This window comes from Hyperolius riggenbachi, chromosome 6 (genome assembly GCF_040937935.1).
Source record: "Hyperolius riggenbachi isolate aHypRig1 chromosome 6, aHypRig1.pri, whole genome shotgun sequence".
NCBI classification, from domain to species: domain Eukaryota; kingdom Metazoa; phylum Chordata; class Amphibia; order Anura; family Hyperoliidae; genus Hyperolius; species Hyperolius riggenbachi.
Genome location: NC_090651.1, coordinates 11,938,778 through 11,963,284, shown reverse-complemented (window position 1 = coordinate 11,963,284; position 24,507 = coordinate 11,938,778). Strand labels below are relative to the sequence as shown.

The 24,507-nt window shown below is 38.2% G+C and overlaps 37 non-coding genes across 37 annotated transcripts; all 37 read right to left on the bottom strand.

Annotated features, from left to right (window-relative positions):
• Positions 1–96: 96 nt before the first annotated feature.
• Positions 97–169, bottom strand: TRNAF-GAA (transfer RNA phenylalanine (anticodon GAA)). Its single transcript has one exon. It is a non-coding gene; the product is annotated as a tRNA-Phe (tRNA).
• A 599-nt stretch (positions 170–768) lies between these two features.
• On the bottom strand, positions 769–841 carry TRNAF-GAA (transfer RNA phenylalanine (anticodon GAA)). The gene has a single exon. It is a non-coding gene; the product is annotated as a tRNA-Phe (tRNA).
• Positions 842–1,440: 599 nt separating this feature from the next.
• On the bottom strand, positions 1,441–1,513 carry TRNAF-GAA (transfer RNA phenylalanine (anticodon GAA)). The gene has a single exon. It is a non-coding gene; the product is annotated as a tRNA-Phe (tRNA).
• Positions 1,514–2,112: 599 nt separating this feature from the next.
• TRNAF-GAA (transfer RNA phenylalanine (anticodon GAA)) lies at positions 2,113–2,185 on the bottom strand. Its single transcript has one exon. It is a non-coding gene; the product is annotated as a tRNA-Phe (tRNA).
• Positions 2,186–2,784: 599 nt separating this feature from the next.
• TRNAF-GAA (transfer RNA phenylalanine (anticodon GAA)) lies at positions 2,785–2,857 on the bottom strand. The gene has a single exon. It is a non-coding gene; the product is annotated as a tRNA-Phe (tRNA).
• A 599-nt stretch (positions 2,858–3,456) lies between these two features.
• Positions 3,457–3,529, bottom strand: TRNAF-GAA (transfer RNA phenylalanine (anticodon GAA)). Its single transcript has one exon. It is a non-coding gene; the product is annotated as a tRNA-Phe (tRNA).
• Positions 3,530–4,128: 599 nt separating this feature from the next.
• TRNAF-GAA (transfer RNA phenylalanine (anticodon GAA)) lies at positions 4,129–4,201 on the bottom strand. Its single transcript has one exon. It is a non-coding gene; the product is annotated as a tRNA-Phe (tRNA).
• A 603-nt stretch (positions 4,202–4,804) lies between these two features.
• TRNAF-GAA (transfer RNA phenylalanine (anticodon GAA)) lies at positions 4,805–4,877 on the bottom strand. Its single transcript has one exon. It is a non-coding gene; the product is annotated as a tRNA-Phe (tRNA).
• A 599-nt stretch (positions 4,878–5,476) lies between these two features.
• Positions 5,477–5,549, bottom strand: TRNAF-GAA (transfer RNA phenylalanine (anticodon GAA)). Its single transcript has one exon. It is a non-coding gene; the product is annotated as a tRNA-Phe (tRNA).
• Positions 5,550–6,148: 599 nt separating this feature from the next.
• Positions 6,149–6,221, bottom strand: TRNAF-GAA (transfer RNA phenylalanine (anticodon GAA)). Its single transcript has one exon. It is a non-coding gene; the product is annotated as a tRNA-Phe (tRNA).
• Positions 6,222–6,820: 599 nt separating this feature from the next.
• TRNAF-GAA (transfer RNA phenylalanine (anticodon GAA)) lies at positions 6,821–6,893 on the bottom strand. Its single transcript has one exon. It is a non-coding gene; the product is annotated as a tRNA-Phe (tRNA).
• A 599-nt stretch (positions 6,894–7,492) lies between these two features.
• TRNAF-GAA (transfer RNA phenylalanine (anticodon GAA)) lies at positions 7,493–7,565 on the bottom strand. The gene has a single exon. It is a non-coding gene; the product is annotated as a tRNA-Phe (tRNA).
• Positions 7,566–8,164: 599 nt separating this feature from the next.
• On the bottom strand, positions 8,165–8,237 carry TRNAF-GAA (transfer RNA phenylalanine (anticodon GAA)). The gene has a single exon. It is a non-coding gene; the product is annotated as a tRNA-Phe (tRNA).
• Positions 8,238–8,836: 599 nt separating this feature from the next.
• On the bottom strand, positions 8,837–8,909 carry TRNAF-GAA (transfer RNA phenylalanine (anticodon GAA)). The gene has a single exon. It is a non-coding gene; the product is annotated as a tRNA-Phe (tRNA).
• Positions 8,910–9,508: 599 nt separating this feature from the next.
• On the bottom strand, positions 9,509–9,581 carry TRNAF-GAA (transfer RNA phenylalanine (anticodon GAA)). The gene has a single exon. It is a non-coding gene; the product is annotated as a tRNA-Phe (tRNA).
• A 599-nt stretch (positions 9,582–10,180) lies between these two features.
• TRNAF-GAA (transfer RNA phenylalanine (anticodon GAA)) lies at positions 10,181–10,253 on the bottom strand. Its single transcript has one exon. It is a non-coding gene; the product is annotated as a tRNA-Phe (tRNA).
• A 599-nt stretch (positions 10,254–10,852) lies between these two features.
• On the bottom strand, positions 10,853–10,925 carry TRNAF-GAA (transfer RNA phenylalanine (anticodon GAA)). The gene has a single exon. It is a non-coding gene; the product is annotated as a tRNA-Phe (tRNA).
• A 599-nt stretch (positions 10,926–11,524) lies between these two features.
• Positions 11,525–11,597, bottom strand: TRNAF-GAA (transfer RNA phenylalanine (anticodon GAA)). The gene has a single exon. It is a non-coding gene; the product is annotated as a tRNA-Phe (tRNA).
• A 599-nt stretch (positions 11,598–12,196) lies between these two features.
• TRNAF-GAA (transfer RNA phenylalanine (anticodon GAA)) lies at positions 12,197–12,269 on the bottom strand. Its single transcript has one exon. It is a non-coding gene; the product is annotated as a tRNA-Phe (tRNA).
• Positions 12,270–12,868: 599 nt separating this feature from the next.
• TRNAF-GAA (transfer RNA phenylalanine (anticodon GAA)) lies at positions 12,869–12,941 on the bottom strand. Its single transcript has one exon. It is a non-coding gene; the product is annotated as a tRNA-Phe (tRNA).
• Positions 12,942–13,540: 599 nt separating this feature from the next.
• Positions 13,541–13,613, bottom strand: TRNAF-GAA (transfer RNA phenylalanine (anticodon GAA)). Its single transcript has one exon. It is a non-coding gene; the product is annotated as a tRNA-Phe (tRNA).
• Positions 13,614–14,212: 599 nt separating this feature from the next.
• Positions 14,213–14,285, bottom strand: TRNAF-GAA (transfer RNA phenylalanine (anticodon GAA)). Its single transcript has one exon. It is a non-coding gene; the product is annotated as a tRNA-Phe (tRNA).
• Positions 14,286–14,884: 599 nt separating this feature from the next.
• On the bottom strand, positions 14,885–14,957 carry TRNAF-GAA (transfer RNA phenylalanine (anticodon GAA)). The gene has a single exon. It is a non-coding gene; the product is annotated as a tRNA-Phe (tRNA).
• A 599-nt stretch (positions 14,958–15,556) lies between these two features.
• TRNAF-GAA (transfer RNA phenylalanine (anticodon GAA)) lies at positions 15,557–15,629 on the bottom strand. Its single transcript has one exon. It is a non-coding gene; the product is annotated as a tRNA-Phe (tRNA).
• A 599-nt stretch (positions 15,630–16,228) lies between these two features.
• On the bottom strand, positions 16,229–16,301 carry TRNAF-GAA (transfer RNA phenylalanine (anticodon GAA)). Its single transcript has one exon. It is a non-coding gene; the product is annotated as a tRNA-Phe (tRNA).
• A 599-nt stretch (positions 16,302–16,900) lies between these two features.
• On the bottom strand, positions 16,901–16,973 carry TRNAF-GAA (transfer RNA phenylalanine (anticodon GAA)). The gene has a single exon. It is a non-coding gene; the product is annotated as a tRNA-Phe (tRNA).
• A 599-nt stretch (positions 16,974–17,572) lies between these two features.
• Positions 17,573–17,645, bottom strand: TRNAF-GAA (transfer RNA phenylalanine (anticodon GAA)). Its single transcript has one exon. It is a non-coding gene; the product is annotated as a tRNA-Phe (tRNA).
• Positions 17,646–18,244: 599 nt separating this feature from the next.
• TRNAF-GAA (transfer RNA phenylalanine (anticodon GAA)) lies at positions 18,245–18,317 on the bottom strand. Its single transcript has one exon. It is a non-coding gene; the product is annotated as a tRNA-Phe (tRNA).
• A 599-nt stretch (positions 18,318–18,916) lies between these two features.
• On the bottom strand, positions 18,917–18,989 carry TRNAF-GAA (transfer RNA phenylalanine (anticodon GAA)). Its single transcript has one exon. It is a non-coding gene; the product is annotated as a tRNA-Phe (tRNA).
• A 494-nt stretch (positions 18,990–19,483) lies between these two features.
• Positions 19,484–19,556, bottom strand: TRNAF-GAA (transfer RNA phenylalanine (anticodon GAA)). Its single transcript has one exon. It is a non-coding gene; the product is annotated as a tRNA-Phe (tRNA).
• Positions 19,557–20,154: 598 nt separating this feature from the next.
• Positions 20,155–20,227, bottom strand: TRNAF-GAA (transfer RNA phenylalanine (anticodon GAA)). Its single transcript has one exon. It is a non-coding gene; the product is annotated as a tRNA-Phe (tRNA).
• A 601-nt stretch (positions 20,228–20,828) lies between these two features.
• On the bottom strand, positions 20,829–20,901 carry TRNAF-GAA (transfer RNA phenylalanine (anticodon GAA)). Its single transcript has one exon. It is a non-coding gene; the product is annotated as a tRNA-Phe (tRNA).
• A 601-nt stretch (positions 20,902–21,502) lies between these two features.
• Positions 21,503–21,575, bottom strand: TRNAF-GAA (transfer RNA phenylalanine (anticodon GAA)). Its single transcript has one exon. It is a non-coding gene; the product is annotated as a tRNA-Phe (tRNA).
• A 494-nt stretch (positions 21,576–22,069) lies between these two features.
• TRNAF-GAA (transfer RNA phenylalanine (anticodon GAA)) lies at positions 22,070–22,142 on the bottom strand. Its single transcript has one exon. It is a non-coding gene; the product is annotated as a tRNA-Phe (tRNA).
• A 598-nt stretch (positions 22,143–22,740) lies between these two features.
• TRNAF-GAA (transfer RNA phenylalanine (anticodon GAA)) lies at positions 22,741–22,813 on the bottom strand. Its single transcript has one exon. It is a non-coding gene; the product is annotated as a tRNA-Phe (tRNA).
• Positions 22,814–23,414: 601 nt separating this feature from the next.
• On the bottom strand, positions 23,415–23,487 carry TRNAF-GAA (transfer RNA phenylalanine (anticodon GAA)). The gene has a single exon. It is a non-coding gene; the product is annotated as a tRNA-Phe (tRNA).
• Positions 23,488–24,088: 601 nt separating this feature from the next.
• On the bottom strand, positions 24,089–24,161 carry TRNAF-GAA (transfer RNA phenylalanine (anticodon GAA)). Its single transcript has one exon. It is a non-coding gene; the product is annotated as a tRNA-Phe (tRNA).
• Positions 24,162–24,507: the final 346 nt, after the last annotated feature.

The following is a 24,507-nucleotide window of genomic DNA, read 5'->3' as shown; positions in this document are numbered from 1 at the left end:
CGTTTCTGTATTGAGAATCAGTTTATCTTGCCGTGTTCCGGGTGTAGTCTGAATTTGGCTTTATTTTACTAAGTTTTTTCTAACAATAAGATATCATGCCGAAACCCGGGATCGAACCAGGGACCTTTAGATCTTCAGTCTAACGCTCTCCCAACTGAGCTATTTCGGCTACATTGCATCACAGTTTGTGTGATTTTTTTTCAGCACAAGTGTCCTGTGCAGGCAAAGACTCATGATATTTTCTGAGTCGTAGTAGCAGTGGTGTGTTGTCGGTGTGGTTAGAGGGTCTAAGGCGCTCCATACAGGTTGCATGTGTCCTGTAGACTTGGGTTCAAATACCTTTCCTGACAATCATTTTTGAATTTTTTGCCCTCCTGCAGCTGTATTTATGAGTTCCTATAAGACAAACCTCCAATCTAGTACCTTTTATTCAGGTAAATGCAGCTGTATTTATGACTTCCCATGAGATAAATCTCCAATCTAGTACCTTTTATTCAGGTAAATTATCTACTCTATATGTGTCCTATATTTTCTTTGATATATATTCATTAAGAAATGTTTGTCTCTTTTAAGTTGACTGTATGTCCTCTTTTCTTGCAGTCTTGAAATATTTGATGTGACCAGAGGTATTGTGTTAAATCCATGTCTCTATTTTGTCTGGTTCAATCAGGACGTTTCTGTATTGAGAATCAGTTTATCTTGCCGAGTTCCGGGTGTAGTCTGAATTTGGCTTTATTTTACTAAGTTTTTTCTAACAATAAGATATCATGCCGAAACCCGGGATCGAACCAGGGACCTTTAGATCTTCAGTCTAACGCTCTCCCAACTGAGCTATTTCGGCTACATTGCATCACAGCTTGTGTGATTTTTTTTCAGCACAAGTGTCCTGTGCAGGCAAAGACTCATGATATTTTCTGAGTCGTAGTAGCAGTGGTGTGTTGTCGGTGTGGTTAGAGGGTCTAAGGCGCTCCATACAGGTTGCATGTGTCCTGTAGACTTGGGTTCAAATACCTTTCCTGACAATCATTTTTGAATTTTTTGCCCTCCTGCAGCTGTATTTATGAGTTCCTATAAGACAAACCTCCAATCTAGTACCTTTTATTCAGGTAAATGCAGCTGTATTTATGACTTCCCATGAGATAAATCTCCAATCTAGTACCTTTTATTCAGGTAAATTATCTACTCTATATGTGTCCTATATTTTCTTTGATATATATTCATTAAGAAATGTTTGTCTCTTTTAAGTTGACTGTATGTCCTCTTTTCTTGCAGTCTTGAAATATTTGATGTGACCAGAGGTATTGTGTTAAATCCATGTCTCTATTTTGTCTGGTTCAATCAGGACGTTTCTGTATTGAGAATCAGTTTATCTTGCCGAGTTCCGGGTGTAGTCTGAATTTGGCTTTATTTTACTAAGTTTTTTCTAACAATAAGATATCATGCCGACACCCGGGATCGAACCAGGGACGTTTAGATCTTCAGTCTAACGCTCTCCCAACTGAGCTATTTCGGCTACATTGCATCACACTTTGTGTGATTTTTTTTCAGCACAAGTGTCCTGTGCAGGCAAAGACTCATGATATGTTCTGAGTCGTAGTAGCAGTAGTGTGTTGTTGGTGTGGTTACAGGGTCTAAGGCGCTCCATACAGGTTGCATGTGTCCTGTAGACTTGGGTTCAAATACCTTTCCTGACAATCATTTTTGAATTTTTTGCCCTCCTGCAGCTGTATTTATGAGCTCCCATAAGACAAACCTCCAATCTAGTACCTTTTATTCAGGTAAATGCAGCTGTATTTATGACTTCCCATGAGATAAATCTCCAATCTAGTACCTTTTATTCAGGTAAATTATCTACTCTATATGTGTCCTATATTTTCTTTGATATATATTCATTAAGAAATGTTTGTCTCTTTTAAGTTGACTGTATGTCCTCTTTTCTTGCAGTCTTGAAATATTTGATTTGACCAGAGGTATTGTGTTAAATCCATGTCTCTATTTTGTCTGGTTCAATCAGGACGTTTCTGTATTGAGAATCAGTTTATCTTGCCGAGTTCCAGGTGTAGTCTGAATTTGGCATTATTTTACTAAGTTTTTTCTAACAATAAGATATCATGCCGAAACCCGGGATCGAACCAGGGACCTTTAGATCTTCAGTCTAACGCTCTCCCAACTGAGCTATTTCGGCTACATTGCATCACAGTTTGTGTGATTTTTTTTCAGCACAAGTGTCCTGTGCAGGCAAAGACTCATGATATTTTCGGAGTCGTAGTAGCAGTGGTATGTTGTCGGTGTGGTTAGAGGGTCTAAGGCGCTCCATGCAGGTTGCATGTGTCCTGTAGACTTGGGTTCAAATACCTTTCCTGACAATCATTTTTGAATTTTTTGCCCTCCTGCAGCTGTATTTATGAGTTCCCATAAGACAAACCTCCAATCTAGTACCTTTTATTCAGGTAAATGCAGCTGTATTTATGACTTCCCATGAGATAAATCTCCAATCTAGTACCTTTTATTCAGGTAAATTATCTACTCTATATGTGTCCTATATTTTCTTTGATATATATTCATTAAGAAATGTTTGTCTCTTTTAAGTTGACTGTATGTCCTCTTTTCTTGCAGTCTTGAAATATTTGATGTGACCAGAGGTATTGTGTTAAATCCATGTCTCTATTTTGTCTGGTTCAATCAGGACGTTTCTGTATTGAGAATCAGTTTATCTTGCCGAGTTCCGGGTGTAGTCTGAATTTGGCTTTATTTTACTAAGTTTTTTCTAACAATAAGATATCATGCCGAAACCCGGGATCAAACCAGGGACCTTTAGATCTTCAGTCTAACGCTCTCCCAACTGAGCTATTTCGGCTACATTGCATCACAGTTTGTGTGATTTTTTTTCAGCACAAGTGTCCTGTGCAGGCAAAGACTCATGATATTTTCTGAGTCGTAGTAACAGTGGTGTGTTGTCGGTGTGGTTAGAGGGTCTAAGGCGCTCCATACAGGTTGCATGTGTCCTGTAGACTTGGGTTCAAATACCTTTCCTGACAATCATTTTTGAATTTTTTGCCCTCCTGCAGCTGTATTTATGAGTTCCTATAAGACAAACCTCCAATCTAGTACCTTTTATTCAGGTAAATGCAGCTGTATTCATGACTTCCCATGAGATAAATCTCCAATCTAGTACCTTTTATTCAGGTAAATTATCTACTCTATATGTGTCCTATATTTTCTTTGATATATATTCATTAAGAAATGTTTGTCTCTTTTAAGTTGACTGTATGTCCTCTTTTCTTGCAGTCTTGAAATATTTGATGTGACCAGAGGTATTGTGTTAAATCCATGTCTCTATTTTGTCTGGTTCAATCAGGACGTTTCTGTATTGAGAATCAGTTTATCTTGCCGAGTTCCGGGTGTAGTCTGAATTTGGCTTTATTTTACTAAGTTTTTTCTAACAATAAGATATCATGCCGAAACCCGGGATCGAACCAGGGACCTTTAGATCTTCAGTCTAACGCTCTCCCAACTGAGCTATTTCGGCTACATTGCATCACAGCTTGTGTGATTTTTTTTCAGCACAAGTGTCCTGTGCAGGCAAAGACTCATGATATTTTCTGAGTCGTAGTAGCAGTGGTGTGTTGTCGGTGTGGTTAGAGGGTCTAAGGCGCTCCATACAGGTTGCATGTGTCCTGTAGACTTGGGTTCAAATACCTTTCCTGACAATCATTTTTGAATTTTTTGCCCTCCTGCAGCTGTATTTATGAGTTCCTATAAGACAAACCTCCAATCTAGTACCTTTTATTCAGGTAAATGCAGCTGTATTTATGACTTCCCATGAGATAAATCTCCAATCTAGTACCTTTTATTCAGGTAAATTATCTACTCTATATGTGTCCTATATTTTCTTTGATATATATTCATTAAGAAATGTTTGTCTCTTTTAAGTTGACTGTATGTCCTCTTTTCTTGCAGTCTTGAAATATTTGATGTGACCAGAGGTATTGTGTTAAATCCATGTCTCTATTTTGTCTGGTTCAATCAGGACGTTTCTGTATTGAGAATCAGTTTATCTTGCCGAGTTCCGGGTGTAGTCTGAATTTGGCTTTATTTTACTAAGTTTTTTCTAACAATAAGATATCATGCCGACACCCGGGATCGAACCAGGGACGTTTAGATCTTCAGTCTAACGCTCTCCCAACTGAGCTATTTCGGCTACATTGCATCACACTTTGTGTGATTTTTTTTCAGCACAAGTGTCCTGTGCAGGCAAAGACTCATGATATGTTCTGAGTCGTAGTAGCAGTAGTGTGTTGTTGGTGTGGTTACAGGGTCTAAGGCGCTCCATACAGGTTGCATGTGTCCTGTAGACTTGGGTTCAAATACCTTTCCTGACAATCATTTTTGAATTTTTTGCCCTCCTGCAGCTGTATTTATGAGCTCCCATAAGACAAACCTCCAATCTAGTACCTTTTATTCAGGTAAATGCAGCTGTATTTATGACTTCCCATGAGATAAATCTCCAATCTAGTACCTTTTATTCAGGTAAATTATCTACTCTATATGTGTCCTATATTTTCTTTGATATATATTCATTAAGAAATGTTTGTCTCTTTTAAGTTGACTGTATCTATGTCCTCTTTTCTTGCAGTCTTGAAATATTTGATTTGACCAGAGGTATTGTGTTAAATCCATGTCTCTATTTTGTCTGGTTCAATCAGGACGTTTCTGTATTGAGAATCAGTTTATCTTGCCGAGTTCCAGGTGTAGTCTGAATTTGGCATTATTTTACTAAGTTTTTTCTAACAATAAGATATCATGCCGAAACCCGGGATCGAACCAGGGACCTTTAGATCTTCAGTCTAACGCTCTCCCAACTGAGCTATTTCGGCTACATTGCATCACAGTTTGTGTGATTTTTTTTCAGCACAAGTGTCCTGTGCAGGCAAAGACTCATGATATTTTCGGAGTCGTAGTAGCAGTGGTATGTTGTCGGTGTGGTTAGAGGGTCTAAGGCGCTCCATGCAGGTTGCATGTGTCCTGTAGACTTGGGTTCAAATACCTTTCCTGACAATCATTTTTGAATTTTTTGCCCTCCTGCAGCTGTATTTATGAGTTCCCATAAGACAAACCTCCAATCTAGTACCTTTTATTCAGGTAAATGCAGCTGTATTTATGACTTCCCATGAGATAAATCTCCAATCTAGTACCTTTTATTCAGGTAAATTATCTACTCTATATGTGTCCTATATTTTCTTTGATATATATTCATTAAGAAATGTTTGTCTCTTTTAAGTTGACTGTATGTCCTCTTTTCTTGCAGTCTTGAAATATTTGATGTGACCAGAGGTATTGTGTTAAATCCATGTCTCTATTTTGTCTGGTTCAATCAGGACGTTTCTGTATTGAGAATCAGTTTATCTTGCCGAGTTCCGGGTGTAGTCTGAATTTGGCTTTATTTTACTAAGTTTTTTCTAACAATAAGATATCATGCCGAAACCCGGGATCAAACCAGGGACCTTTAGATCTTCAGTCTAACGCTCTCCCAACTGAGCTATTTCGGCTACATTGCATCACAGTTTGTGTGATTTTTTTTCAGCACAAGTGTCCTGTGCAGGCAAAGACTCATGATATTTTCTGAGTCGTAGTAGCAGTGGTGTGTTGTCGGTGTGGTTAGAGGGTCTAAGGCGCTCCATACAGGTTGCATGTGTCCTGTAGACTTGGGTTCAAATACCTTTCCTGACAATCATTTTTGAATTTTTTGCCCTCCTGCAGCTGTATTTATGAGTTCCTATAAGACAAACCTCCAATCTAGTACCTTTTATTCAGGTAAATGCAGCTGTATTTATGACTTCCCATGAGATAAATCTCCAATCTAGTACCTTTTATTCAGGTAAATTATCTACTCTATATGTGTCCTATATTTTCTTTGATATATATTCATTAAGAAATGTTTGTCTCTTTTAAGTTGACTGTATGTCCTCTTTTCTTGCAGTCTTGAAATATTTGATGTGACCAGAGGTATTGTGTTAAATCCATGTCTCTATTTTGTCTGGTTCAATCAGGACGTTTCTGTATTGAGAATCAGTTTATCTTGCCGAGTTCCGGGTGTAGTCTGAATTTGGCTTTATTTTACTAAGTTTTTTCTAACAATAAGATATCATGCCGACACCCGGGATCGAACCAGGGACGTTTAGATCTTCAGTCTAACGCTCTCCCAACTGAGCTATTTCGGCTACATTGCATCACACTTTGTGTGATTTTTTTTCAGCACAAGTGTCCTGTGCAGGCAAAGACTCATGATATGTTCTGAGTCGTAGTAGCAGTAGTGTGTTGTTGGTGTGGTTACAGGGTCTAAGGCGCTCCATACAGGTTGCATGTGTCCTGTAGACTTGGGTTCAAATACCTTTCCTGACAATCATTTTTGAATTTTTTGCCCTCCTGCAGCTGTATTTATGAGCTCCCATAAGACAAACCTCCAATCTAGTACCTTTTATTCAGGTAAATGCAGCTGTATTTATGACTTCCCATGAGATAAATCTCCAATCTAGTACCTTTTATTCAGGTAAATTATCTACTCTATATGTGTCCTATATTTTCTTTGATATATATTCATTAAGAAATGTTTGTCTCTTTTAAGTTGACTGTATGTCCTCTTTTCTTGCAGTCTTGAAATATTTGATTTGACCAGAGGTATTGTGTTAAATCCATGTCTCTATTTTGTCTGGTTCAATCAGGACGTTTCTGTATTGAGAATCAGTTTATCTTGCCGAGTTCCAGGTGTAGTCTGAATTTGGCATTATTTTACTAAGTTTTTTCTAACAATAAGATATCATGCCGAAACCCGGGATCGAACCAGGGACCTTTAGATCTTCAGTCTAACGCTCTCCCAACTGAGCTATTTCGGCTACATTGCATCACAGTTTGTGTGATTTTTTTTCAGCACAAGTGTCCTGTGCAGGCAAAGACTCATGATATTTTCGGAGTCGTAGTAGCAGTGGTATGTTGTCGGTGTGGTTAGAGGGTCTAAGGCGCTCCATGCAGGTTGCATGTGTCCTGTAGACTTGGGTTCAAATACCTTTCCTGACAATCATTTTTGAATTTTTTGCCCTCCTGCAGCTGTATTTATGAGTTCCCATAAGACAAACCTCCAATCTAGTACCTTTTATTCAGGTAAATGCAGCTGTATTTATGACTTCCCATGAGATAAATCTCCAATCTAGTACCTTTTATTCAGGTAAATTATCTACTCTATATGTGTCCTATATTTTCTTTGATATATATTCATTAAGAAATGTTTGTCTCTTTTAAGTTGACTGTATGTCCTCTTTTCTTGCAGTCTTGAAATATTTGATGTGACCAGAGGTATTGTGTTAAATCCATGTCTCTATTTTGTCTGGTTCAATCAGGACGTTTCTGTATTGAGAATCAGTTTATCTTGCCGAGTTCCGGGTGTAGTCTGAATTTGGCTTTATTTTACTAAGTTTTTTCTAACAATAAGATATCATGCCGAAACCCGGGATCAAACCAGGGACCTTTAGATCTTCAGTCTAACGCTCTCCCAACTGAGCTATTTCGGCTACATTGCATCACAGTTTGTGTGATTTTTTTTCAGCACAAGTGTCCTGTGCAGGCAAAGACTCATGATATTTTCTGAGTCGTAGTAGCAGTGGTGTGTTGTCGGTGTGGTTAGAGGGTCTAAGGCGCTCCATACAGGTTGCATGTGTCCTGTAGACTTGGGTTCAAATACCTTTCCTGACAATCATTTTTGAATTTTTTGCCCTCCTGCAGCTGTATTTATGAGTTCCTATAAGACAAACCTCCAATCTAGTACCTTTTATTCAGGTAAATGCAGCTGTATTTATGACTTCCCATGAGATAAATCTCCAATCTAGTACCTTTTATTCAGGTAAATTATCTACTCTATATGTGTCCTATATTTTCTTTGATATATATTCATTAAGAAATGTTTGTCTCTTTTAAGTTGACTGTATGTCCTCTTTTCTTGCAGTCTTGAAATATTTGATGTGACCAGAGGTATTGTGTTAAATCCATGTCTCTATTTTGTCTGGTTCAATCAGGACGTTTCTGTATTGAGAATCAGTTTATCTTGCCGAGTTCCGGGTGTAGTCTGAATTTGGCTTTATTTTACTAAGTTTTTTCTAACAATAAGATATCATGCCGACACCCGGGATCGAACCAGGGACGTTTAGATCTTCAGTCTAACGCTCTCCCAACTGAGCTATTTCGGCTACATTGCATCACACTTTGTGTGATTTTTTTTCAGCACAAGTGTCCTGTGCAGGCAAAGACTCATGATATGTTCTGAGTCGTAGTAGCAGTAGTGTGTTGTTGGTGTGGTTACAGGGTCTAAGGCGCTCCATACAGGTTGCATGTGTCCTGTAGACTTGGGTTCAAATACCTTTCCTGACAATCATTTTTGAATTTTTTGCCCTCCTGCAGCTGTATTTATGAGCTCCCATAAGACAAACCTCCAATCTAGTACCTTTTATTCAGGTAAATGCAGCTGTATTTATGACTTCCCATGAGATAAATCTCCAATCTAGTACCTTTTATTCAGGTAAATTATCTACTCTATATGTGTCCTATATTTTCTTTGATATATATTCATTAAGAAATGTTTGTCTCTTTTAAGTTGACTGTATGTCCTCTTTTCTTGCAGTCTTGAAATATTTGATTTGACCAGAGGTATTGTGTTAAATCCATGTCTCTATTTTGTCTGGTTCAATCAGGACGTTTCTGTATTGAGAATCAGTTTATCTTGCCGAGTTCCAGGTGTAGTCTGAATTTGGCATTATTTTACTAAGTTTTTTCTAACAATAAGATATCATGCCGAAACCCGGGATCGAACCAGGGACCTTTAGATCTTCAGTCTAACGCTCTCCCAACTGAGCTATTTCGGCTACATTGCATCACAGTTTGTGTGATTTTTTTTCAGCACAAGTGTCCTGTGCAGGCAAAGACTCATGATATTTTCGGAGTCGTAGTAGCAGTGGTATGTTGTCGGTGTGGTTAGAGGGTCTAAGGCGCTCCATACAGGTTGCATGTGTCCTGTAGACTTGGGTTCAAATACCTTTCCTGACAATCATTTTTGAATTTTTTGCCCTCCTGCAGCTGTATTTATGAGTTCCTATAAGACAAACCTCCAATCTAGTACCTTTTATTCAGGTAAATGCAGCTGTATTCATGACTTCCCATGAGATAAATCTCCAATCTAGTACCTTTTATTCAGGTAAATTATCTACTCTATATGTGTCCTATATTTTCTTTGATATATATTCATTAAGAAATGTTTGTCTCTTTTAAGTTGACTGTATGTCCTCTTTTCTTGCAGTCTTGAAATATTTGATGTGACCAGAGGTATTGTGTTAAATCCATGTCTCTATTTTGTCTGGTTCAATCAGGACGTTTCTGTATTGAGAATCAGTTTATCTTGCCGAGTTCCGGGTGTAGTCTGAATTTGGCTTTATTTTACTAAGTTTTTTCTAACAATAAGATATCATGCCGAAACCCGGGATCGAACCAGGGACCTTTAGATCTTCAGTCTAACGCTCTCCCAACTGAGCTATTTCGGCTACATTGCATCACAGCTTGTGTGATTTTTTTTCAGCACAAGTGTCCTGTGCAGGCAAAGACTCATGATATTTTCTGAGTCGTAGTAGCAGTGGTGTGTTGTCGGTGTGGTTAGAGGGTCTAAGGCGCTCCATACAGGTTGCATGTGTCCTGTAGACTTGGGTTCAAATACCTTTCCTGACAATCATTTTTGAATTTTTTGCCCTCCTGCAGCTGTATTTATGAGTTCCTATAAGACAAACCTCCAATCTAGTACCTTTTATTCAGGTAAATGCAGCTGTATTTATGACTTCCCATGAGATAAATCTCCAATCTAGTACCTTTTATTCAGGTAAATTATCTACTCTATATGTGTCCTATATTTTCTTTGATATATATTCATTAAGAAATGTTTGTCTCTTTTAAGTTGACTGTATGTCCTCTTTTCTTGCAGTCTTGAAATATTTGATGTGACCAGAGGTATTGTGTAAAATCCATGTCTCTATTTTGTCTGGTTCAATCAGGACGTTTCTGTATTGAGAATCAGTTTATCTTGCCGAGTTCCGGGTGTAGTCTGAATTTGGCTTTATTTTACTAAGTTTTTTCTAACAATAAGATATCATGCCGAAACCCGGGATCGAACCAGGGACCTTTAGATCTTCAGTCTAACGCTCTCCCAACTGAGCTATTTCGGCTACATTGCATCACAGCTTGTGTGATTTTTTTTCAGCACAAGTGTCCTGTGCAGGCAAAGACTCATGATATTTTCTGAGTCGTAGTAGCAGTGGTGTGTTGTCGGTGTGGTTAGAGGGTCTAAGGCGCTCCATACAGGTTGCATGTGTCCTGTAGACTTGGGTTCAAATACCTTTCCTGACAATCATTTTTGAATTTTTTGCCCTCCTGCAGCTGTATTTATGAGTTCCTATAAGACAAACCTCCAATCTAGTACCTTTTATTCAGGTAAATGCAGCTGTATTTATGACTTCCCATGAGATAAATCTCCAATCTAGTACCTTTTATTAAGGTAAATTATCTACTCTATATGTGTCCTATATTTTCTTTGATATATATTCATTAAGAAATGTTTGTCTCTTTTAAGTTGACTGTATGTCCTCTTTTCTTGCAGTCTTGAAATATTTGATGTGACCAGAGGTATTGTGTAAAATCCATGTCTCTATTTTGTCTGGTTCAATCAGGACGTTTCTGTATTGAGAATCAGTTTATCTTGCCGAGTTCCGGGTGTAGTCTGAATTTGGCTTTATTTTACTAAGTTTTTTCTAACAATAAGATATCATGCCGAAACCCGGGATCGAACCAGGGACCTTTAGATCTTCAGTCTAACGCTCTCCCAACTGAGCTATTTCGGCTACATTACATCACAGCTTGTGTGATTTTTTTTCAGCACAAGTGTCCTGTGCAGGCAAAGACTCATGATATTTTCTGAGTCGTAGTAGCAGTGGTGTGTTGTCGGTGTGGTTAGAGGGTGTAAGGCGCTCCATACAGGTTGCATGTGTCCTGTAGACTTGGGTTCAAATACCTTTCCTGACAATCATTTTTGAATTTTTTGCCCTCCTGCAGCTGTATTTATGAGTTCCTATAAGACAAACCTCCAATCTAGTACCTTTTATTCAGGTAAATGCAGCTGTATTTATGACTTCCCATGAGATAAATCTCCAATCTAGTACCTTTTATTCAGGTAAATTATCTACTCTATATGTGTCCTATATTTTCTTTGATATATATTCATTAAGAAATGTTTGTCTCTTTTAAGTTGACTGTATGTCCTCTTTTCTTGCAGTCTTGAAATATTTGATGTGACCAGAGGTATTGTGTAAAATCCATGTCTCTATTTTGTCTGGTTCAATCAGGACGTTTCTGTATTGAGAATAAGTTTATCTTGCCGAGTTCCGGGTGTAGTCTGAATTTGGCTTTATTTTAGTAAGTTTTTTCTAACAATAAGATATCATGCCGAAACCCGGGATCGAACCAGGGACCTTTAGATCTTCAGTCTAACGCTCTCCCAACTGAGCTATTTCGGCTACATTGCATCACAGCTTGTGTGATTTTTTTTCAGCACAAGTGTCCTGTGCAGGCAAAGACTCATGATATTTTCTGAGTCGTAGTAGCAGTGGTGTGTTGTCGGTGTGGTTAGAGGGTCTAAGGCGCTCCATACAGGTTGCATGTGTCCTGTAGACTTGGGTTCAAATACCTTTCCTGACAATCATTTTTGAATTTTTTGCCCTCCTGCAGCTGTATTTATGAGTTCCTATAAGACAAACCTCCAATCTAGTACCTTTTATTCAGGTAAATGCAGCTGTATTTATGACTTCCCATGAGATAAATCTCCAATCTAGTACCTTTTATTCAGGTAAATTATCTACTCTATATGTGTCCTATATTTTCTTTGATATATATTCATTAAGAAATGTTTGTCTCTTTTAAGTTGACTGTATGTCCTCTTTTCTTGCAGTCTTGAAATATTTGATGTGACCAGAGGTATTGTGTAAAATCCATGTCTCTATTTTGTCTGGTTCAATCAGGACGTTTCTGTATTGAGAATCAGTTTATCTTGCCGAGTTCCGGGTGTAGTCTGAATTTGGCTTTATTTTACTAAGTTTTTTCTAACAATAAGATATCATGCCGAAACCCGGGATCGAACCAGGGACCTTTAGATCTTCAGTCTAACGCTCTCCCAACTGAGCTATTTCGGCTACATTGCATCACAGCTTGTGTGATTTTTTTTCAGCACAAGTGTCCTGTGCAGGCAAAGACTCATGATATTTTCTGAGTCGTAGTAGCAGTGGTGTGTTGTCGGTGTGGTTAGAGGGTCTAAGGCGCTCCATACAGGTTGCATGTGTCCTGTAGACTTGGGTTCAAATACCTTTCCTGACAATCATTTTTGAATTTTTTGCCCTCCTGCAGCTGTATTTATGAGTTCCTATAAGACAAACCTCCAATCTAGTACCTTTTATTCAGGTAAATGCAGCTGTATTTATGACTTCCCATGAGATAAATCTCCAATCTAGTACCTTTTATTCAGGTAAATTATCTACTCTATATGTGTCCTATATTTTCTTTGATATATATTCATTAAGAAATGTTTGTCTCTTTTAAGTTGACTGTATGTCCTCTTTTCTTGCAGTCTTGAAATATTTGATGTGACCAGAGGTATTGTGTAAAATCCATGTCTCTATTTTGTCTGGTTCAATCAGGACGTTTCTGTATTGAGAATCAGTTTATCTTGCCGAGTTCCGGGTGTAGTCTGAATTTGGCTTTATTTTACTAAGTTTTTTCTAACAATAAGATATCATGCCGAAACCCGGGATCGAACCAGGGACCTTTAGATCTTCAGTCTAACGCTCTCCCAACTGAGCTATTTCGGCTACATTACATCACAGCTTGTGTGATTTTTTTTCAGCACAAGTGTCCTGTGCAGGCAAAGACTCATGATATTTTCTGAGTCGTAGTAGCAGTGGTGTGTTGTCGGTGTGGTTAGAGGGTCTAAGGCGCTCCATACAGGTTGCATGTGTCCTGTAGACTTGGGTTCAAATACCTTTCCTGACAATCATTTTTGAATTTTTTGCCCTCCTGCAGCTGTATTTATGAGTTCCTATAAGACAAACCTCCAATCTAGTACCTTTTATTCAGGTAAATGCAGCTGTATTTATGACTTCCCATGAGATAAATCTCCAATCTAGTACCTTTTATTCAGGTAAATTATCTACTCTATATGTGTCCTATATTTTCTTTGATATATATTCATTAAGAAATGTTTGTCTCTTTTAAGTTGACTGTATGTCCTCTTTTCTTGCAGTCTTGAAATATTTGATGTGACCAGAGGTATTGTGTAAAATCCATGTCTCTATTTTGTCTGGTTCAATCAGGACGTTTCTGTATTGAGAATAAGTTTATCTTGCCGAGTTCCGGGTGTAGTCTGAATTTGGCTTTATTTTACTAAGTTTTTTCTAACAATAAGATATCATGCCGACACCCGGGATCGAACCAGGGACCTTTAGATCTTCAGTCTAACGCTCTCCCAACTGAGCTATTTCGGTTACATTGCATCACAGTTTGTGTGATTTTTTTTCAGCACAAGTGTCCTGTGCAGGCAAAGACTCATGATATTTTCGGAGTCGTAGTAGCAGTGGTGTGTTGTCGGTGTGGTTAGAGGGTCTAAGGCGCTCCATGCAGGTTGCATGTGTCCTGTAGACCTTGGTTCAAATACCTTTCCTGACAGTCATTTTTGAATTTTTTGCCCTCCTGCAGCTGTATTTATGAGTTCCCATAAGACAAACCTCCAATCTAGTACCTTTTATTCAGGTAAATGCAGCTGTATTTATGACTTCCCATGAGATAAATCTCCAATCTAGTACCTTTTATTCAGGTAAATTATCTACTCTATAGGTGTCCTATATTTTCTTTGATATATATTCATTAAGAAATGTTTGTCTCTTTTAAGTTGACTGTATGTCCTCTTTTCTTGCAGTCTTGAAATATTTGATGTGACCAGAGGTATTGTGTTAAATCCATGTCTCTATTTTGTCTGGTTCAATCAGGACGTTTCTGTATTGAGAATCAGTTTATCTTGCCGAGTTCCGGGTGTAGTCTGAATTTGGCTTTATTTTACTAAGTTTTTTCTAACAATAAGATATCATGCCGACACCCGGGATCGAACCAGGGACGTTTAGATCTTCAGTCCAACGCTCTCCCAACTGAGCTATTTCGGCTACATTGCATCACACTTTGTGTGATTTTTTTTCAGCACAAGTGTCCTGTGCAGGCAAAGACTCATGATATGTTCTGAGTCGTAGTAGCAGTAGTGTGTTGTTGGTGTGGTTAAAGGGTCTAAGGCGCTCCATACAGGTTGCATGTGTCCTGTAGACTTGGGTTCAAATACCTTTCCTGACAATCATTTTTGAATTTTTTGCCCTCCTGCAGCTGTATTTATGAGCTCCCATAAGACAAACCTCCAATCTAGTACCTTTTATTCAGGTAAATGCAGCTGTATTTATGACTTCCCATGAGATAAATCTCCAATCTAGTACCTTTTATTCAGGTAAATTATCTACTCTATATGTGTCCTATATTTTCTTTGATATATATTCATTAAGAAATGTTTGTCTCTTTTAAGTTGACTGTATGTCCTCTTTTCTTGCAGTCTTGAAATATTTGATTTGACCAGAGGTATTGTGTTAAATCCATGTCTCTATTTTGTCTGGTTCAATCAGGACGTTTCTGTATTGAGAATCAGTTTATCTTGCCGAGTTCCAGGTGTAGTCTGAATTTGGCATTATTTTACTAAGTTTTTTCTAACAATAAGATATCATGCCGAAACCCGGGATCGAACCAGGGACCTTTAGATCTTCAGTCTAACGCTCTCCCAACTGAGCTATTTCGGCTACATTGCATCACAGTTTGTGTGATTTTTTTTCAGCACAAGTGTCCTGTGCAGGCAAAGACTCATGATATTTTCGGAGTCGTAGTAGCAGTGGTATGTTGTCGGTGTGGTTAGAGGGTCTAAGGCGCTCCATGCAGGTTGCATGTGTACTGTAGACTTGGGTTCAAATACCTTTCCTGACAATCATTTTTGAATTTTTTGCCCTCCTGCAGCTGTATTTATGAGTTCCCATAAGACAAACCTCCAATCTAGTACCTTTTATTCAGGTAAATGCAGCTGTATTTATGACTTCCCATGAGATAAATCTCCAATCTAGTACCTTTTATTCAGGTAAATTATCTACTCTATATGTGTCCTATATTTTCTTTGATATATATTCATTAAGAAATGTTTGTCTCTTTTAAGTTGACTGTATGTCCTCTTTTCTTGCAGTCTTGAAATATTTGATGTGACCAGAGGTATTGTGTTAAATCCATGTCTCTATTTTGTCTGGTTCAATCAGGACGTTTCTGTATTGAGAATCAGTTTATCTTGCCGAGTTCCGGGTGTAGTCTGAATTTGGCTTTATTTTACTAAGTTTTTTCTAACAATAAGATATCAAGCCGAAACCCGGGATCGAACCAGGGACCTTTAGATCTTCAGTCTAACGCTCTCCCAACTGAGCTATTTCGGCTACATTGCATTACAGTTTGTGTGATTTTTTTTCAGCACAAGTGTCCTGTGCAGGCAAAGACTCATGATATTTTCTGAGTCGTAGTAGCAGTGGTGTGTTGTCGGTGTGGTTAGAGGGTCTAAGGCGCTCCATGCAGGTTGCATGTGTCCTGTAAACTTGGGTTCAAATACCTTTCCTGACAATCATTTTTGAATTTTTTGCCCTCCTGCAGCTGTATTTATGAGTTCCCATAAGACAAACCTCCAATCTAGTACCTTTTATTCAGGTAATTGCAGCTGTATTTATGACTTCCCATGAGATAAATCTCCAATCTAGTACCTTTTATTCAGGTAAATTATCTACTCTATATGTGTCCTATATTTTCTTTGATATATATTCATTAAGAAATGTTTGTCTCTTTTAAGTTGACTGTATGTCCTCTTTTCTTGCAGTCTTGAAATATTTGATGTGACCAGAGGTATTGTGTAAAATCCATGTCTCTATTTTGTCTGGTTCAATCAGGACGTTTCTGTATTGAGAATCAGTTTATCTTGCCGAGTTCCGGGTGTAGTCTGAATTTGGCTTTATTTTACTAAGTTTTTTCTAACAATAAGATATCATGCCGAAACCCGGGATCGAACCAGGGACCTTTAGATCTTCAGTCTAACGCTCTCCCAACTGAGCTATTTCGGCTACATTACATCACAGCTTGTGTGATTTTTTTTCAGCACAAGTGTCCTGTGCAGGCAAAGACTCATGATATTTTCTGAGTCGTAGTAGCAGTGGTGTGTTGTCGGTGTGGTTAGAGGGTCTAAGGCGCTCCATACAGGTTGCATGTGTCCTGTAGACTTGGGTTCAAATACCTTTCCTGACAATCATTTTTGAATTTTTTGCCCTCCTGCAGCTGTATTTATGAGTTCCTATAAGACAAACCTCCAATCTAGTACCTTTTATTCAGGTAAATGCAGCTGTATTTATGACTTCCCATGAGATAAATCTCCAATCTAGTACCTTTTATTCAGGTAAATTATCTACTCTATATGTGTCCTATATTTTCTTTGATATATATTCATTAAGAAATGTTTGTCTCTTTTAAGTTGACTGTATGTCCTCTTTTCTTGCAGTCTTGAAATATTTGATGTGACCAGAGGTATTGTGTAAAATCCATGTCTCTATTTTGTCTGGTTCAATCAGGACGTTTCTGTATTGAGAATAAGTTTATCTTGCCGAGTTCCGGGTGTAGTCTGAATTTGGCTTTATTTTACTAAGTTTTTTCTAACAATAAGATATCATGCCGACACCCGGGATCGAACCAGGGACCTTTAGATCTTCAGTCTAACGCTCTCCCAACTGAGCTATTTCGGTTACATTGCATCACAGTTTGTGTGATTTTTTTTCAGCACAAGTGTCCTGTGCAGGCAAAGACTCATGATATTTTCGGAGTCGTAGTAGCAGTGGTGTGTTGTCGGTGTGGTTAGAGGGTCTAAGGCGCTCCATGCAGGTTGCATGTGTCCTGTAGACCTTGGTTCAAATACCTTTCCTGACAGTCATTTTTGAATTTTTTGCCCTCCTGCAGCTGTATTTATGAGTTCCCATAAGACAAACCTCCAATCTAGTACCTTTTATTCAGGTAAATGCAGCTGTATTTATGACTTCCCATGAGATAAATCTCCAATCTAGTACCTTTTATTCAGGTAAATTATCTACTCTATAGGTGTCCTATATTTTCTTTGATATATATTCATTAAGAAATGTTTGTCTCTTTTAAGTTGACTGTATGTCCTCTTTTCTTGCAGTCTTGAAATATTTGATGTGACCAGAGGTATTGTGTTAAATCCATGTCTCTATTTTGTCTGGTTCAATCAGGACGTTTCTGTATTGAGAATCAGTTTATCTTGCCGAGTTCCGGGTGTAGTCTGAATTTGGCTTTATTTTACTAAGTTTTTTCTAACAATAAGATATCATGCCGACACCCGGGATCGAACCAGGGACGTTTAGATCTTCAGTCCAACGCTCTCCCAACTGAGCTATTTCGGCTACATTGCATCACACTTTGTGTGATTTTTTTTCAGCACAAGTGTCCTGTGCAGGCAAAGACTCATGATATGTTCTGAGTCGTAGTAGCAGTAGTGTGTTGTTGGTGTGGTTAAAGGGTCTAAGGCGCTCCATACAGGTTGCATGTGTCCTGTAGACTTGGGTTCAAATACCTTTCCTGACAATCATTTTTGAATTTTTTGCCCTCCTGCAGCTGTATTTATGAGCTCCCATAAGACAAACCTCCAATCTAGTACCTTTTATTCAGGTAAATGCAGCTGTATTTATGACTTCCCATGAGATAAATCTCCAATCTAGTACCTTTTATTCAGGTAAATTATCTACTCTATATGTGTCCTATATTTTCTTTGATATATATTCATTAAGAAATGTTTGTCTCTTTTAAGTTGACTGTATGTCCTCTTTTCTTGCAGTCTTGAAATATTTGATTTGACCAGAGGTATTGTGTTAAATCCATGTCTCTATTTTGTCTGGTTCAATCAGGACGTTTCTGTATTGAGAATCAGTTTATCTTGCCGAGTTCCAGGTGTAGTCTGAATTTGGCATTATTTTACTAAGTTTTTTCTAACAATAAGATATCATGCCGAAACCCGGGATCGAACCAGGGACCTTTAGATCTTCAGTCTAACGCTCTCCCAACTGAGCTATTTCGGCTACATTGCATCACAGTTTGTGTGATTTTTTTTCAGCACAAGTGTCCTGTGCAGGCAAAGACTCATGATATTTTCGGAGTCGTAGTAGCAGTGGTATGTTGTCGGTGTGGTTAGAGGGTCTAAGGCGCTCCATGCAGGTTGCATGTGTACTGTAGACTTGGGTTCAAATACCTTTCCTGACAATCATTTTTGAATTTTTTGCCCTCCTGCAGCTGTATTTATGAGTTCCCATAAGACAAACCTCCAATCTAGTACCTTTTATTCAGGTAAATGCAGCTGTATTTATGACTTCCCATGAGATAAATCTCCAATCTAGTACCTTTTATTCAGGTAAATTATCTACTCTATATGTGTCCTATATTTTCTTTGATATATATTCATTAAGAAATGTTTGTCTCTTTTAAGTTGACTGTATGTCCTCTTTTCTTGCAGTCTTGAAATATTTGATGTGACCAGAGGTATTGTGTTAAATCCATGTCTCTATTTTGTCTGGTTCAATCAGGACGTTTCTGTATTGAGAATCAGTTTATCTTGCCGAGTTCCGGGTGTAGTCTGAATTTGGCTTTATTTTACTAAGTTTTTTCTAACAATAAGATATCAAGCCGAAACCCGGGATCGAACCAGGGACCTTTAGATCTTCAGTCTAACGCTCTCCCAACTGAGCTATTTCGGCTACATTGCATTACAGTTTGTGTGATTTTTTTTCAGCACAAGTGTCCTGTGCAGGCAAAGACTCATGATATTTTCTGAGTCGTAGTAGCAGTGGTGTGTTGTCGGTGTGGTTAGAGGGTCTAAGGCGCTCCATGCAGGTTGCATGTGTCCTGTAAACTTGGGTTCAAATACCTTTCCTGACAATCATTTTTGAATTTTTTGCCCTCCTGCAGCTGTATTTATGAGTTCCCATAAGACAAACCTCCAATCTAGTACCTTTTATTCAGGTAATTGCAGCTGTATTTATGACTTCCCATGAGATAAATCTCCAATCTAGTACCTTTTATTCAGGTAAATTATCTACTCTATATGTGTCCTATATTTTCTTTGATATATATTCATTAAGAAATGTTTGTCTCTTTTAAGTTGACTGTATGTCCTCTTATCTTGCCGAGTTCCGGGTGTAGTCTGAGTTTGGCTTTATTTTACTAAGTTTTTTCTAACAATAAGATATCATGCCGAAACCCGGGATCGAACCAGGGACCTTTAGATCTTCAGTCTAACGCTCTCCCAACTGAGCTATTTCGGCTACATTGCATCACAGCTTGTGTGATTTTTTTCAGCACAAGTGTCCTGTGCAGGCAAAGACTCATGATATTTTCGGAGTCGTAGTAGCAGTGGTGTGTTGTCGGTGAGGTTAGAGGGTCTAAGGCGCTCCATGCAGGTTGCATGTGTCCTGTAGACTTGGGTTCAAATACCTTTCCTGACAATCATTTTTGAATTTTTTGCCCTCCTGCAGCTGTATTTATGAGTTCCCATAAGACAAACCTCCAATCTAGTACCTTTTATTCAGGTAAATGCAGCTGTATTTATGACTTCCCATGAGATAAATCTCCAATCTAGTACCTTTTATTCAGGTAAATTATCTACTCTATAGGTGTCCTATATTTTCTTTGATATATATTCATTAAGAAATGTTTGTCTCTTTTAAGTTGACTGTATGTCCTCTTTTCTTGCAGTCTTGAAATATTTGATGTGACCAGAGGTATTGTGTTAAATCCATGTCTCTATTTTGTCTGGTTCAATCAGGACGTTTCTGTATTGAGAATAAGTTTATCTTGCCGAGTTCCGGGTGTAGTCTGAATTTGGCTTTATTTTACTAAGTTTTTTCTAACAATAAGATATCATGCCGACACCCGGGATCGAACCAGGGACCTTTAGATCTTCAGTCTAACGCTCTCCCAACTGAGCTATTACGGCTACATTGCTTTATAGTTTGTGTGATTTTTTTTTTCAGCACAAGTGTCCTGTGCAGGCAAAGACTCATGATATTTTCTGAGTCGTAGTAGCAGTGGTGTGTTGTCGGTGTGGTTAGAGGGTCTAAGGCGCTCCATGCAGGTTGCATGTGTCCTGTAGACTTGGGTTCAAATACCTTTCCTGACAATCATTTTTGAATCTTTTGCCCTCCTGCAGCTGTATTTATGAGTTCCCATAAGACAAACCTCCAATCTAGTACCTTTTATTCAGGTAATTGCAGCTGTATTTATCACTTCCCATGAGATAAATCTCCAATCTAGTACCTTTTATTCAGGTAAATTATCTACTCTATATGTGTCCTATATTTTCTTTGATATATATTCATTAAGAAATGTTTGTCTCTTTTAAGTTGACTGTATATCCTCTTTTCTTGCAGTCTTGAAATATTTGATGTGACCAGAGGTATTGTGTTAAATCCATGTCTCTATTTTGTCTGGTTCAATCAGGACGTTTCTGTATTGAGAATCAGTTTATCTTGCCGAGTTCCGGGTGTAGTCTGAGTTTGGCTTTATTTTACTAAGTTTTTTCTAACAATAGGATATCATGCCGAAACCCGGGATCGAACCAGGGACCTTTAGATCTTCAGTCTAACGCTCTCCCAACTGAGCTATTTCAGCTACATTGCATCACAGTTTGTGTGATTTTTTTTTCAGCACAAATGTCCTGTGCAGGCAAAGACTCATGATATTTTCTGAGTCATAGAAGCAGTGTTGTGTTGTCGGTGTGGTTAGAGGGTCTAAGGCGCTCCATTCAGGTTGCATGTGTCCTGTAGACTTGGGTTCAAATACCTTTCCTGACAATATTTTTTGATTTTTTTTGCCCTCCTGCAGCTCTATTTATGAGTTCACATAAGACAAACCTCCAATCTAGTACCATTTATTCAGGTAAATGCAGCTGTATTTATGACTTCCCATGAAATAAATCTCCAATCTAGTACCTTTTATTCAGGTAAATTATCTACTCTATAGGTGTCCTATATTTTCTTTGATATATAATTATTAAGAAATGTTTGTCTCTTTTAAGTTGACTGTACGTCCTCTTTTCGTGCAGTCTTGAAATATTTGATGTGACCAGAGGTATTGTGTTAAATCCATGTCTCTATTTTGTCTGGTTCAATCAGGATGTTTCAGTATTGAGAATCAGTTTATCTTGCCGATTTCCAGGTGTACTCTGAATTTGGCTTTATTTTACTAAGTTTTTTCTAACAATAAGATATCATGCCAAAACAAGGGATCGAACCAGGGACCTTTAGATCTTCAGTCTAACGCTCTCCCAACTGAGCTATTTCGGCTACATTGCATTACAGTTTGTGTGATTTTTTTTCAGCACAAGTGTCCTGTGCAGGCAAAGACTCATGATATTTTCTGAGTCGTAGTAGCAGTGGTGTGTTGTCGGTGTGGTTAGAGGGTCTAAGGCGCTCCATGCAGGTTGCATGTGTCCTGTAAACTTGGGTTCAAATACCTTTCCTGACAATCATTTTTGAATTTTTTGCCCTCCTGCAGCTGTATTTATGAGTTCCCATAAGACAAACCTCCAATCTAGTACCTTTTATTCAGGTAATTGCAGCTGTATTTATGACTTCCCATGAGATAAATCTCCAATCTAGTACCTTTTATTCAGGTAAATTATCTACTCTATATGTGTCCTATATTTTCTTTGATATATATTCATTAAGAAATGTTTGTCTCTTTTAAGTTGACTGTATGTCCTCTTATCTTGCCGAGTTCCGGGTGTAGTCTGAGTTTGGCTTTATTTTACTAAGTTTTTTCTAACAATAAGATATCATGCCGAAACCCGGGATCGAACCAGGGACCTTTAGATCTTCAGTCTAACGCTCTCCCAACTGAGCTATTTCGGCTACATTGCATCACAGCTTGTGTGATTTTTTTCAGCACAAGTGTCCTGTGCAGGCAAAGACTCATGATATTTTCGGAGTCGTAGTAGCAGTGGTGTGTTGTCGGTGAGGTTAGAGGGTCTAAGGCGCTCCATGCAGGTTGCATGTGTCCTGTAGACTTGGGTTCAAATACCTTTCCTGACAATCATTTTTGAATTTTTTGCCCTCCTGCAGCTGTATTTATGAGTTCCCATAAGACAAACCTCCAATCTAGTACCTTTTATTCAGGTAAATGCAGCTGTATTTATGACTTCCCATGAGATAAATCTCCAATCTAGTACCTTTTATTCAGGTAAATTATCTACTCTATAGGTGTCCTATATTTTCTTTGATATATATTCATTAAGAAATGTTTGTCTCTTTTAAGTTGACTGTATGTCCTCTTTTCTTGCAGTCTTGAAATATTTGATGTGACCAGAGGTATTGTGTTAAATCCATGTCTCTATTTTGTCTGGTTCAATCAGGACGTTTCTGTATTGAGAATAAGTTTATCTTGCCGAGTTCCGGGTGTAGTCTGAATTTGGCTTTATTTTACTAAGTTTTTTCTAACAATAAGATATCATGCCGACACCCGGGATCGAACCAGGGACCTTTAGATCTTCAGTCTAACGCTCTCCCAACTGAGCTATTACGGCTACATTGCTTTATAGTTTGTGTGATTTTTTTTTTCAGCACAAGTGTCCTGTGCAGGCAAAGACTCATGATATTTTCTGAGTCGTAGTAGCAGTGGTGTGTTGTCGGTGTGGTTAGAGGGTCTAAGGCGCTCCATGCAGGTTGCATGTGTCCTGTAGACTTGGGTTCAAATACCTTTCCTGACAATCATTTTTGAATCTTTTGCCCTCCTGCAGCTGTATTTATGAGTTCCCATAAGACAAACCTCCAATCTAGTACCTTTTATTCAGGTAATTGCAGCTGTATTTATCACTTCCCATGAGATAAATCTCCAATCTAGTACCTTTTATTCAGGTAAATTATCTACTCTATATGTGTCCTATATTTTCTTTGATATATATTCATTAAGAAATGTTTGTCTCTTTTAAGTTGACTGTATATCCTCTTTTCTTGCAGTCTTGAAATATTTGATGTGACCAGAGGTATTGTGTTAAATCCATGTCTCTATTTTGTCTGGTTCAATCAGGACGTTTCTGTATTGAGAATCAGTTTATCTTGCCGAGTTCCGGGTGTAGTCTGAGTTTGGCTTTATTTTACTAAGTTTTTTCTAACAATAGGATATCATGCCGAAACCCGGGATCGAACCAGGGACCTTTAGATCTTCAGTCTAACGCTCTCCCAACTGAGCTATTTCAGCTACATTGCATCACAGTTTGTGTGATTTTTTTTTCAGCACAAATGTCCTGTGCAGGCAAAGACTCATGATATTTTCTGAGTCATAGAAGCAGTGTTGTGTTGTCGGTGTGGTTAGAGGGTCTAAGGCGCTCCATTCAGGTTGCATGTGTCCTGTAGACTTGGGTTCAAATACCTTTCCTGACAATATTTTTTGATTTTTTTTGCCCTCCTGCAGCTCTATTTATGAGTTCACATAAGACAAACCTCCAATCTAGTACCATTTATTCAGGTAAATGCAGCTGTATTTATGACTTCCCATGAAATAAATCTCCAATCTAGTACCTTTTATTCAGGTAAATTATCTACTCTATAGGTGTCCTATATTTTCTTTGATATATAATTATTAAGAAATGTTTGTCTCTTTTAAGTTGACTGTACGTCCTCTTTTCGTGCAGTCTTGAAATATTTGATGTGACCAGAGGTATTGTGTTAAATCCATGTCTCTATTTTGTCTGGTTCAATCAGGATGTTTCAGTATTGAGAATCAGTTTATCTTGCCGATTTCCAGGTGTACTCTGAATTTGGCTTTATTTTACTAAGTTTTTTCTAACAATAAGATATCATGCCAAAACAAGGGATCGAACCAGGGACCTTTAGATCTTCAGTCTAACGCTCTCCCAACTGAGCTATTTCGGCTACATTGCATTACAGTTTGTGTGATTTTTTTTCAGCACAAGTGTCCTGTGCAGGCAAAGACTCATGATATTTTCTGAGTCATAGAAGCAGTGTTGTGTTGTCGGTGTGGTTAGAGGGTCTAAGGCGCTCCATTCAGGTTGCATGCGTCCTGTAGACTTGGGTTCAAATACCTTTCCTGACAATCTTTTTTGAATTTTTTGCCCTCCTGCAGCTGTATTTATGAGTTCACATAAGACAAACCTCCAATCTAGAACCTTTTATTCAGGTAAATGCAGCTGTATTTATGACTTCCCATGAGATAAATCTCCAATCTAGTACCTTTTATTCAGGTAAATTATCTACTCTA